The sequence below is a fragment of the Trachemys scripta genome, chromosome 12, assembly GCF_013100865.1.
Source record: "Trachemys scripta elegans isolate TJP31775 chromosome 12, CAS_Tse_1.0, whole genome shotgun sequence".
Lineage (NCBI taxonomy): Eukaryota > Metazoa > Chordata > Testudines > Emydidae > Trachemys > Trachemys scripta.
The window spans coordinates 1,981,171-1,994,470 of NC_048309.1; the positions used below are offsets into that span (position 1 = coordinate 1,981,171).

Sequence of the window (13,300 nt, forward strand, 5' to 3'; positions counted from 1 at the left end):
TCTATCAAGCCAGCCGAGACCCCTCCCCAGCCAGCCTGCTTGGGATGCACCCCCATTCTTAACTCTGGGCTTGCAATGAGACAAGCAGAGCTGGAGCTGGGGGAAGGTGGAGGCACAGAGAGAGCTAAGTTGGGTTGGCTGGGAAAGAAGTTTGTCAGCTGCTAACCTCTCCGTTCGCCTGCCCCACCGTTCAGAGCAGCCCCCGGTAGCAGGAGAAAGGCGTAGCCTAGGGTCTTTGATCAGCAATGCACATTCTTGGGACAGGGTTTCTAAAATCTGGGGCAGTCTGGGCAATATTGGTACTGCTTAATAGGTCTGGCTCTACGTAGCACGCAAGGTTTTCCTCTTCGAGATCTTTAGTTCAAAACTGACTTGTGTCATGTGAGAGTGAGTTTCGTAGTCTCATCCCTTTGTGCAACTCACAAAACCAACATCAAATTTGCCATGATTGGCAGCTGCTGCTCCGGGCTAAGGTGTCACAGGTCAGGATTAAGGTGCCTGGACTGAGCTGTCTGGGGGGACCCAGAGCTGGGACAACAGAGTGTTTCAGTACTGGAGAAAGCTGTATTTGGCAAAACTTTTACAGGGAAACATATCGTGTGCTGCCTGGTTGTAGCCAGGACTTTTATCCCTTCCTCTCATGAGCACTGCATTCACTCAGTCATTTGAAAATAATGTTATTTTGCAGAGATATTTGTTGCCCTCTTCTGCCCTGGAGAAGAACCTCCTTTGGTTCCTAAATTAAATGCGGATAAATACTATGCCAAGAAGAAAAACAGAGGTTGCACTGAGAGACAAATACAAATTATGTATTGGCAAATGGGTGTAAGTCAAAGGGAGCCAAAGGAGTTTTAAGTGGCTGGTACAAGTAGCAAGGGAATCAGAATAAGGTATAAATTCCACAACTTAGCTCTTCTCTAGTCTCACATAAGACTGGGCCGCACACAGACATACACTGAAACAATAGCTGTGAATTAAAACCAATTTAGTTATTTCAGTGCAATTCTCTGTGTTGACACACTTATTTCAGAATAAGGCTGAAGTCCGTTTAGCTAAAGTCAGTAATTATCGACACATAGACTTTCAGCGAAATAACTAAATTGGTTTTAGGAAATCAATTACATTAAATTGCTGCAAGTTGGTATGTATATCAGCCTTTTGATTCAACTCTGAATATTGGCTTGAAACTCTAACGATGGTAAAAATTATCCAGTGAATAATATTTGGGGACAAAATGGTTCTAAATTTAAGAAGTTCACTCCTTTCATGTTTTACCCCCCCCCCACCCCCCGCCTCCACTTGTGAATTATTTTGTGGAAAGAACTCAAGATAAGTTCATTGTCACAATCTCTATTGCCTTGGTGTTTTGGTGAAAGCTGTATTAGAGCAGTGTTCAGGATTGTATTTGTGTGGTTTAAACTATATTGCCCTTTGAAATTTACAGCCATATCTGTATTCAGTCCGTACTCTCATACCAGTTTATACCCATCCTGTCATCTGTAACCTTCCTGGCATTTTATGGGAGACTTCAAGTTGGGAGACATATGCTGGAAGTCTCATGCTGCCAGTATTTAATCATCATTAGAGTTTCTAAAAATTACAGATGATAAATTTTCTAACACAAAAGGTATTGCACCCAACATGAGGTAACTGTTTTGAATCTCATTACGATGAATAAAGATAAATTAATCACTGAATTGGAAGCTGGTGGTTGCTTAGAACCGGTGATCTAACCTGATTACATTCAACATGGGCAAACAGCGGACAATCCCAACTAACAATAGATAGATTTGGTACCTCAAATAGGCTAATTTCCCAAATCTGAAGAAAATTATGAGCAAATTTGGTTGGGAGGAAAAATGTATACAGGAGAATGTGAATGAAAACTGGGAGTTATTTAAGAAGAGCTTATTAGATGGCCAAAAAGCCATGATTCCACAATCAAGAAAGAGGACAACTTTGGTTAACAGAACATCCACGTTAAGTGGCAAAGTGAAGGCAGCAATTAAAAATAAAAAAGCCACACATAACTAATGGAAAAAGGGGGAAATAACTAACAATTGATATAATTTAGAAGATGTGAAGTGTAGAAAATTGATAAGGGAAGCAAAGGGAAAAATCCATGGATGGCAGGGCTAAGGACAATAAGGATTTTTTTTTTTAAGTATATTAGGAACAAAATAAATCCTAAAAATGGTATAGGCTCATTATTCAGTGGAGATGGTAAAATTGTTAATATTGATTCAGAAAAGGCAGGGTTCAGTAAAAATTTCTGTTCTGTATTTGAAGCAGGTTGATGTACTTATATCACATGAACATAATGAAGTACTTTCCAGTCCATTAGTAACTAATGAGGTTGTTAAACAACTTTTACTAGGGATAAAAAAATTAAATCATCAGGTCCAAATAACTTGAATCCAAGCGTCCTAAAAGAATTAGTGGAGGAGATGTCTGGCCCTCTGATGTTAATTTTTAACAAATCTTAGAATATTGGGGAAATTCCAAAAGACTAGAAGAGTTCTAATGTTATGCCAATATTCAAAAAGGGCAAGCAAGATGATCCAGGGAACTATAGGCCAGTCCTGGGCAAAATAAAGGAAAAGTTGATACGGGATTCAGTTGATAAAGAATTAAAGGATAGGGATATAATTAATGCCAGTCAACATAATTTTTATGGAAAATAGATCTTGTCAAACAAACTTGATTTCATTCTTTAAGGAGATTACAGGTGTAAAGTATAAAGGTAGCTGCATGGGTGTAATAGACTTTTGTATGGTGGTTCGGCTAAAAATTAGCACTATTCAGTATCAGTAAAGCACATCTTAAATGGATTAAGAATTGGCAAACTGACAGATCTCCTTAAAGAATGAAATCAGGTTTGTTTGACAAGCCCTATTTTCCATTAAAATTATGTTGACTGGCATTAATTGTATTCCTATCCTTTAATTCATCATTGTTCGGCAAATGGGCGTGTATCTACTGGAGTTCTACAGGGATCAGTACTAGGCCTGATGCTATTCAACATTTTCATCAAATCATATGGAAATATAGAATCACTGTTGATAAAATTTGCGGATGACAAAGGTTGGTGGAGTAGTAAATAATCATGAAGACAAGGCAGGCAGAACAATCTGGGTCCCTTGGTAAGCTGGGCCCATTCAAACAAATTGTGTTTTAACAGCCAAAGTAAAGTTATGCATCTAGGAACAAGGAATGCAGGTCATACCTACAGAATGAGATTCTGTATCCAGGAAAGCAGGGACTCTGAAAAAGGTTTAGGGGTTGGAGTGGACAAGCAAGTCAACGTGACCTCCCAATGTGATGCTATGACAAAAAGGCAAATGTGATCCCTAGATATGTAAACGGGGGTAGGCATAAGGAGATGATTTTACCTCTGTAAATGGCACTGGTGAGACAGATACTGGAATACTGCGTCCAGTTCTGGTGTCCACATTCTAAAACAGCTGTTGAGAAACTGGAGAGGGTGCAGAAAAGAGCCACAAAAATTATTTGAGGGCTGGAAAAAATGCCTTACAGAGTTCAATCTGTTTAGTTTATCATAAAGACGATTCAGGCCTGACCTACATCTAAATATGTCCCACAGAGATGTAAAGAATGCAGACCCTTGAGAGATGTAGTTAAGCTGGCCTAAGCCCAGTGTAGACACTGCTAGGTCCATGGAAGAAATCTTCCATCAGCCTAGCTACTGCGTGTTGAGAGGTCTACACTGCAGCACTAGAGTGCTGTAACTGCAGCACTGCAGCTGTGGTGTCTGTCACAGACATGCCCTGAGAGGTGACATGATTACAGGGTATAAGTACCTTTGGGGAGAGAAATACCAGGGATTAAAGAGCTCCTTAATTTAGCAGAGAAGGCTATAACAAGAACCAATGGCTGGAAGATGAAGCCAGACAAATTCAAATTAGAAACTAGGCATCTTTTTTAACAGTGAGGGAGATTGTTCATTGGAACAAAATACCAAGGGAAATGGTGGATTCTCCATCTCTTGATGTCTTGAAATCAAGAATAGACGCCTTTCTGGCAGATGCTTTAGGCAAACACAAGTAATTGAGCTCAATGCAGGGATAACGGAGACATTTAATGGCCTGTGATATATCAGAAGTCAGATGGATGATGACTGTATGAATGGCGTGCTTTGAATGAATGTATTTTTGTTTATTATTATAATTAACCGTAACATTGAGGATAGTAAAAACTGGAATGAATCTTAAAAGCTTTTAGACTGGGTAGGTCATTACAAACATTTTTTCCCAGAGTAGATTTCCCAGGCTTTGTAAGATAGCACTGTGTGCTCAGTGCACTGTCCAAGTACAAACAAAACATTTTGATGCCAAAACTTGGGCTGGGTGAGACAAACCATGCTGCAGAGGAGATGTGAAACGAGGCCCTAGCCCTTTGTTGTTATTGACGATCACACGGAACTTTATGTAAGAATAAAGGTATTAACCCTGGTGCCTTGGCCAAATTACAGTCTACCTCCCTAAACTCCTCCTGTGTTTTTAGTTGAACATAATATTTTTTATTTCCTGTCCCAAACTGTCGTGTTAGGTTGCTGTGTGCTGCTAAACAGCTCAGCAGTGGTGCCAAGAGAGGCCGATCTCTAGCTATGTGGTACCCTTCTTCACTGTAATGTTGTGCAGATTGTTTAATAGTTTTGGGTAAAGTGCTTGGAGATATTCAGAAGTGCAAAGTATTGTCAGTGCTAGTGAACACACTCCTAGTCTCTGGTGCATATTAACCACTGGCACACCACTAATATGGCCCACTTGCTTTAGCCTGGAACTGAGCAGACTGAATAAGTGGGGTCAGTATTCCTCCAAAATTCATATACTTCTGCCTTTATTAATTTACATTTCTTCCTGACCATTGTGAACCACGTGTGAATCAAAGGACTGAATGTGTTCAGTCTGCTGTTGTCAGGATATGGACTCTTCCCAATAGAATGACAAACAGCATGTAACTTCTCCCCCCCAATAAAATCTTAAACAAATCCAGATCTCAACCTGTTTAGTGAGTCTATAAAAAAGCCTTTCACAAGAAGGATCAACAAATCTGTAAAGATGTGGTACTGCAAAATTACAACACAGCTTATTTTTTATTACATGGTATGTTTTCCATACAATGGGCTTCATGTAGCTGATGCAGTGTGTCCAGGACATGCAAAATGCTTCCTAGCCAATCAATCCATGTAGGCTCTGTATCCAGCTCAGCCATAGACTTGCTATGTGATCTTGGTAAAGTCACATAAATTCTGTATATTTCAGTTTCCCCATCTCTAAAATGCAGATAACAAAACCTCAGAGAGGGATTGTGAAGCCAAATTCACTAATGTTTGTAAAGCTCTTTGAGAGCCTTGCATGGAAGTGGTTTAAAAGTGCAAAGTATTAAAGAATTTTAACCCTGATCTTTAAATTTCCACACTCACTTTTGCATGTGCCTCTATTAAACCCACTAAAGTAGGCTTGCACCAGGTTCAGTTGCACACACCATGAAATTTAAGCACCAAATGATCTTATATACATGTATAAAACGACCGTGCAGCCACTTTTGTGTAATAAGCTGTGCTTACAAATGGGAACGTTCAAAACCAGAATGTGGCTTGGGACTGGCTAAAATGTCGGCCTGAAATGATTCAGTTCCGTGCCTTCTAATAGCTACTGTGTTGAAACGACTTGATTCTATTTTCTGTGGCCAAGAAATATGCGGCACCATTTAAGAGTCCTTCTATCCTTGTCAGTCCCTATCACAATGTAAACATACCACCAGGTGGTGTGCATGAATACTCAGAGTGAAATTGATAGGAGACAGAGGAACTTGGAATTTCCATATTTGCTCAGACCCTTGGTTCTTATAGTATAGCCCTGAGACTTTGGGAGTGCCCAATACCTGATATTTCCAGAGAAGGCAGCCTCACCTCCAAAACAATCCTTTCCCTCCTCTTTCGGACGGTGATCAGTTTGCGCCCTGAAGGATGAAGCTGCATTTCCTTTGTATCTCTTCATTTTAGCTCCTAGAACTAATGATTTTATGATTATTTATTAATAACTCTTATTTTTAAAGAAAGATGGGATTATAACTAAGGGTGAACAAGCTAAAGCACGTGATGCAACCCACAGCCCACCAGAAAGTTACACGGATCTTCTCTCTCTCTATTTCCTGACTTCCCTAAGCTATGAAATGTCATAGACGTTCAGCTACAAGGTTGCTGTGAAAATAGATTATCCTGCTAGTATTCTTTGACTATGGCTAGCTCTCAGCAACTTGCTTTCCAGTGACACTCTCACCCCCTTTTCCTTACTGACTTCATTCATAAAAGGTTTGCATTTTTTAAAGCTCATTCTCTAGGAGGATTCAGTAGTGATATAGAATCTAATGCAGTGAGGTCCATCTTTTTATTTAGCCTACTTAGCCAGAGGCACAAGGACATCAAGTGACTTGCACAAGATTGCACAGTGAGTCAGTGACTGCTCTGGGATGAGAATCAAGATCCTCCTAGCTCTCAGGCTTTTGCACTAGTCACTAGATGCAGGACCTGTATTAATCAACAAACATATCTGTTACATGAAGCTGCTGGGTAAGGGCTCGGACTGTAGTTTGTACCTTCATTTGAGAGCCGCCCTGGTAGTTCTTGTGGAACTTTGTCCTGGGAAACTCTGAAAGATGTAGTCAGTGTATTATTTAATATGCATATATACACCCACAAGTGTGCTAGGTGCTTTACAGACAAAAAGCACAACACAGCGTCTGTTGGGAAGAACTTTTGCTAAAGCTCCGATGCTACAGGCTGTTCTAGGCAAGAGAACCCCAGTGGGGAGCCCCAAGGTTTCTGCCGGGGTGGCTTCTTGTACCCATGGGAAATAGCTTTCAGCTGCCAGGCCTGAATGAACAAGTCAAAAAGGAGTGCGAGAAGGAAGCAATGTGAAATAATATTTTTAATTATTACGATTTTACTTATTTCCCTTTTTAAAAAATCCTTTAAAAACTAACTCCTGATCCTTACTACTTCAGGGATTATTGTTACTGAACCTGTATCGAACTGCCTGCCCCTTCCCCCTGGATCCAGAAATCGCTGCCTAAAGATACATTAGATAAAATTTGATAAATGCCTAAGTGACTTAGGAGCCTAAATCTCATGGGGACTTGAACTCCTAAATCACATAGGTGTTTTGAAAATTGTACCCCTTTTCAGCTAGTTTAGGCCCCAGATTAAGGTTTGGTATGAAAGAGGAGTTCTCATATGACCAAAGACAATCTCAAATATTTGTTTGAGGGCCATGTGAGATGCATTTGAACTAGGGTTGTCAAGCGATTAAAAAAATTAATCACAATTAATCGCATTATTAAAAAAATTAATCACGATTAATCACACTGTTAAACAATAATAGAATACCATTTATTGAAATATTTTTGGATACTTTCTACATTTTCAAATATATTGATTTCAATTACAACACAGAATTCAAAGTGGACAGTGCTCCCTTTATATTATTTTTTATTACAAATATTTGCACTGTACAAAACAAAAAGAATTAGTATTTTTCAATTCACTTAATACAAGTACTGTAGTGCAATATGTTTATCATGGAAGTTGAACTTACAAATTTAGAATTATGTACAAAAAAAATAACTGCACTCAAAAATAAAACAATGTAAAACTTCAGAGCCTACAAGTCCACTCAGTCCTACTTCTTGTTTAGCTCAAACAAGTTTGGTTACATTTGCAGGAGATAATGCTGCCCGCTTCATGTTTACAATGTCACCTGAAAATGAGAACAGGCGTTCGCATGGCACTGTTGTAGACAGCGTCAAAAGATATTTACGTGCCAGATGCATTAAAGATTCATATGTCCCTTCATGCTTCAACCACCATTCCAGAGGACATGCGTCCATGCAGATGATGGGTCCTGCTTAATATCAATCCAAAGCAGTGCAGACTGACGCATGTTCATTTTCATCATCTGAGTCAGATGCCATCAACAGAAGGTTGCTTTTATTTTGGCGTTTTGGCTCTACAAGACAGATTGGAGGGGGAAAAGGTTGTGGTGCCTCCCAAGCAACATCCACTTGCATCACCAAAAAGAGTCATCAGTAAATTGTGCAGCTCTTCATAATAAGCTTGTCTCTCTCCTTTCTGACATGCTTTGCTCAGCAGTGAAATAGTTAATGTTGAAATATAAATCATCATACCTGGACATGTAACACTGTTAACACTCCACTGAGAATAATGTAGCCATTCATACCTCTCAGTGTGCTATGGGCTGTTCGCAGACCCAGCCAGACATCATCACACTTGGGTCAAGTTTTTAAAGATTTCTTCTCAACCCTAACAGCTGAAGACTTCAAAAAATAAAAAAGGAAAGCTGAGATTCTGGAGCACAAGGCTGCCAGTCTCAAAATAAGTAACGGGTCACTGGCCTGGGCCAGTTAGACTCCTGCCTGGTGGGCAACGAACATAAGAACGGCCATACTGGGTCAGACCAATGGTCCATTTAGCCCAGTATCCTGTTTTCTGATAGTGGCCAATGCCAGGTGCCCCCGAGGGAATGAACGGAACAAGCAATTATTGAGTGCCATCCCATCGTCCAGTCGCAGCTTCTGGCAGTTGGAGGTTTAGGGACACCCAGAATATGGGGTTGCGTCCCTGACCGTTGTGCCTAATAGTCATGGAACTTATCTAATTAACTTTTGAACCCAGTTATATTTTTGGGTTTCACAACATCCCCTGGCAACAAGTTCTAGAGGTTGACTGTGCGCTGTGTGAAGAGTACTTCCTTTTGTTTTAAATCTGCTGCCTGTTAATTTAATTGGGTGATGCCTGGTTCTTGTGTTATGTGAAGGAGTAAAGGGAGACTGTAGGTGGGGAGAAGGACACACTTTAGCATCCTAAGGCATGGTGGGGTAGCTGTGCTCTCCCTGAGACACAACCTTTCCCAGAGCTGTGGTGGGGCACTGTGGCTACATACACCCAGTGCAAGGCCCGTGAAGTACAACTGAGACCTGTAAGTGGCAGGCTCCCTGCATCAAGGTCCCTTCCCTGAGGAACTGCTACAATTGAGATTGTACATTTAAAAAGTGATGTGAATCATTCTGTTCCTTGCAAACTAAAGGGTTGTGACATCCACATCCATACCCCCGCCTTCCCCCACAAATATTGCTGCGCAGAAGGGTCTCGGTAGGGGAAAAACGAGTGGTGGTATCCCCATTGCCCTCCGCAAAGGGAGGGCAGCTTTAAATTCCAGCAGGGGCCTAATAGGTAGAGGCAGCATGGCTCCAGCGGTGGACCATTGCATCCCTTGGATGGATTCCCTGGTCCTGCCCCCACGTATAGGGCTGTGACTGCCTACTCCAGGTTCCTCCATTGAAATGGTAGCTTGCCCTGGTGCACCATTGCTCCTGTCTGATTTTGTCACCAGGATCACTTTGCTTGCAGAACATAGGCAGTGACTCTAACCCTAGATTTCTTACTTCACCTACAAGTTTTCAACCCCCCCGCCCCGGATGTAATATGTCACATTCCATCAGTGTTTATCCGACTGGATCCATGGACCCCAGTAACTTGGGGAGCCCTTTCTGGTGGTTCGCAGGACAACCAGAAGAGATGGAGATTGCAGTGGGACAGGTTGGGTAAGGAAGAGACTGGGTTGGTTCACAAGACTATACCATGTAATTGTCTATAGAATGAGGCTGCCCTGAGTATGCCCCCCACCCCCCAGGATGGCTGTTGGCATGTATCTCATTGCTGATTTGTATTTTTCCATGGTTACAGTCTCTGTGTAACACACTCTTCCTGACTGTACCCCTGTCTTTTCTCCTGAATAACCATATGTTAACAGGTAGTAGATATTTCAATGTTACTGTTGCTCACTGGCCGGTCCCCTCCCTCTGGCCCTTTCCCGGTGTTATTGTCCCAGTCTGGGCAGCCGTGCCTCTCCCCCAGGATTCCTGTAGCTCTTTCGGCACAGAGCCTCTCCCCGGTTAGTGTATCGCTCTCTGCACAGTCTCACGCCCCCGCGGTGTGTGCATTGTGCTGCCTGTTCAGGGGGTGTGTTCCCCCCCCCCAAACTACAGGATTTCTCTCTGGACACCGCCTCGTCCTCTAGGATTACAGTCCTGGGCTCTCACAATGCACCCTGCCCGGGCGGACTGTCTCTCTCGTTAGAAAATGGATGGGTTCTTTCTGCTCCTCCCCACACCCGCTCTCCCTACAGCGCCTGTCTCTCCCCGTCCCCCCCCCCCCGCAGTGTCCCGCCCCCCCACGATGTGTGTGTCTGTCCCACCCCCCGTGTCACTGCCTGCCCCCCCCCCACACTGCCCCCCATGCGCAGCGGGGCTCCCCCCGTCCAGCCCGCCCGTGTCCCTCTTCACCCCAGTGCCCCCCCCGCCGTGTGTGTCACTCCCCCCCCCCGCGCCCCCGCTCCCGCTCCCCCCGGGCCGGGAGTGACGCGCTCCGCAGCGCCAGCCCCTCTCCGCGGGCAGCAGCTGGTTGTCAGCCGCTCCGGAGCGCGGCCAAGCCAGCGTCCCCTCCCGTCCCCGCACCGAGCCGCCGGGCTGGCGCAGGCCGGCAGGCCCCAGGCGCGGCCCCGGCCCCGCAGCAGGTAGGCGCCGGGCCCGGTTCCCCGGAGCGGGCGGCCCGCGGGGAGAGGGGCCGGGGGGGTTAGATTGTAACCCCCAGTTTGCCGGGGGGGGTACACAACTGCCCCCTGCGCGGGCCCAGAGAGGGGGGCGCCCCGCCGGCTGGGGGGGGCAGGCGTCGTTCCGGGGCCCCCGGGGGAAAGGGAGTGTGCCGGGCTTGGGCGCTCGGCGAGCGCTGCTGGGTGTTGGGGGTGCGGAGGGGGCGCTGGGGTGGGTTGGAGCGAGTTTCCTGGGGGCGCACAGGGGTCACTGGGACTTGGAGGGGGGTTGTTGGGGTGCACAGGGGTCACTGGGAGTTGGGTTTGCTGGGGGCGCACAGGGGTCACTGGGAGTTGGAGGGGGGTTGTTGGGGGCGCACAGGGGTCATTGGGAGTTGGGGGGGGTTTGTTGGGGGTGCACAGGGGTCACTGGGAGTTGGGTTTGCTGGGGGCGCACAGGGGTCACTGGGAGTTGGAGGGGGGTTGTTGGGGGCGCACAGGGGTCATTGGGAGTTGGGTTTGCTGGGGGTACACAGGGGTCACTGGGAGTTGGAGGGGGTTTGCTGGGGGTACACAGGGGTCACTGGGAGTTGGAGGAGGTTTGTTGGGGGTGCATAGAGGTCACTGGGAGTTGGAGGGGGTTTGTTGGGGGTGCCAAGGGTCACTGGGAGTTGAGTCTGTTGGGGGCGCACAGGTGTCACTGGGAGTTGAGGGGTTTACTAGGGGCGCACAGGGGTCACTGGGAGTTGGAGGGGGTTTGTTGGGGGCGCACAGGAGTCACTGGGAGTTGGAGGGGTTTGTTGGGGGTGCACACACGGATCACTGGGAGTTGAGGGTTTGTTGGGGTGCACAGGGGTCACTGGGAGTTGGAGGGGGTTTGGGGGCGCACAGAGGTCACTGGGAGTTGGAGGGGTTTTGTTGGGGGTGCACACGGGTCACTGGGAGTTGAGGGGTTTGCTAGGGGCACACGGGTCACTGGGAGTTGGAAGGGTTTGGGGGTGCACACAGATCACTAGGGGGGTTGGGTGGTGTTATTTGAAGGTTGCGCACTACACTGTGGGGTTGGAGGTGCACACAGGTCAGTGGGGTGGATGGTGTTTGGGTTGGGGGGGTGCACAGCTCATTGGCGTGAGTTGCAGCGAGTTTGTTGGGGGTGTGCACAAGCTGTTGGGGGTTGTTTGCACAGGTCCCCGGGACTGGATGATGGAGGAAGGTTGCTGGGGATGTGGGCACCGGGGGTTGGATGGGGTATGGTGGGTACCTGTGCTCAGGTCCCTGGGGTTGTTTGGGTGCACGGTCACAGGTCGTTGGGAGTTGGACGGGGCTGAGGGTGAGGTGGTTGCATGGGCTTGGCAGGAAGGGTTGGGGGTTGGGGATGAAGGGTTTCATGGCGGGTGCCGTGTGGTGAGGGGGTTGCAGGGAAGGGGGGTGAGCGCTCTGGGAGGGGGTGCACCCTGCACAGTAATGCACTGCGGGGGGATTGCGGGGCACGGTTGTGGTTGCGGGGCGCATGGCGAGTGTCCTGTGCCGGTTGCGGGGTTCCCGGGGGGGGTGCACCGCTCGGCCTAGGGGCGTGCAGGTAGCGGGGTCCCGTTTGTGTCGGGGGGGGGGGGGGGGAAGAGATTTTGCCGTTTTTTAAACTCCCCCTCTGCGTTCTGATTCCATCGCCCCCGGTTTCAAACCGAACCCGGCTGGTGGGGGCTGCTCCTCCCTCCCTGCTCCGTTTTCCCGGGAAGTTCTCATTAGCGTCTCTAATTAGCATTATTCCTGGAGAAAGGTTAAGGTTAGAGCGTCCTTCCCTTATCGGGAGAGCAGCCTCCCCCTTCCCCGGCCGAGCACAAAAGCACAGAAAGAAAGTGGGAGGAGGCAGATCAATGGGGGAAGCTACAGACCCATTAATTCACAGGGAACCTTTCTCCCTCTCTGAAACATCGATTTTCCCTTTCCCTGGTGCAGAGGGCACAGGAATAATATCACACTGCTGCACCTAGAAGGGGCTCTGGGCTCTAACATGTCGCTGGCTCTGCGCCTGATTTTCCTCCCATTTCTGGTGAGGGATTGTGCTGAAAATAGCTTTCTCCCTAGAGGTAAAGCCCTACTTATGGGTCAATCCCTGCTTCACGTTGAACCCCTGCCTGCCAGCGCTGGAGCTAGTTACACACATGCTCAGACGGATTTGCCTTACTGATCTATTTATTTACATATATTTGGATCAGTATAAATGGAAAGAATGAAACTTCCTTCCTTGCAGAGTTCCCATTTCACACTGCAGAGATCTGAGACCTACCTGTGTGTGCAGACACTACATTGGAAAGAATGTTACAAACAACCTTTTAATGCTGTAGGCAGTTTGCTTATTTCCTGTATTTGGCTCATATTATACAATGGAAAAAGGATAGTAAATTTCACTTGTTCATAGTTGCTAGCCAGTTTCACTTCTACACTCTCAGGCATTAGGCCAATATTCCCTTGTTTTGGTGGGAAACTGGGGATAGGGGAAGGATTGTTGGAATCTGTTTTTGCCCTGTTTGCCACTGCCATGAAAATATATTGACCAAAATGTTCCTGTTGATTATATGTTGTGCAAAAATATGTTTTCACAGTACTTTCATTGTGGGTCTAGATTGGACCTGGCAACATCTACTACCCATATACTCAGAATATCACAT

General features: G+C 46.1%; 1 protein-coding gene across 2 annotated transcripts in view; it reads left to right on the plus strand.

Annotated features, from left to right (window-relative positions):
* The window catches only part of NOL4L (nucleolar protein 4 like), a 90,411-nt gene that overhangs the window by 45,255 nt on the left and 31,856 nt on the right, over positions 1 to 13,300 (plus strand). Inside the window, exon 1 of one of the 2 annotated variants that reach the window (XM_034786672.1) lies at positions 10,464 to 10,616. The exons of the other annotated variant lie outside the window; for it this stretch is intronic. The gene's annotated coding sequence lies outside the window, so the exon portion shown is untranslated. Of the gene's footprint in view, positions 1 to 10,463; positions 10,617 to 13,300 lie in introns of those variants that run through there. 2 annotated transcript variants of the gene reach the window in all.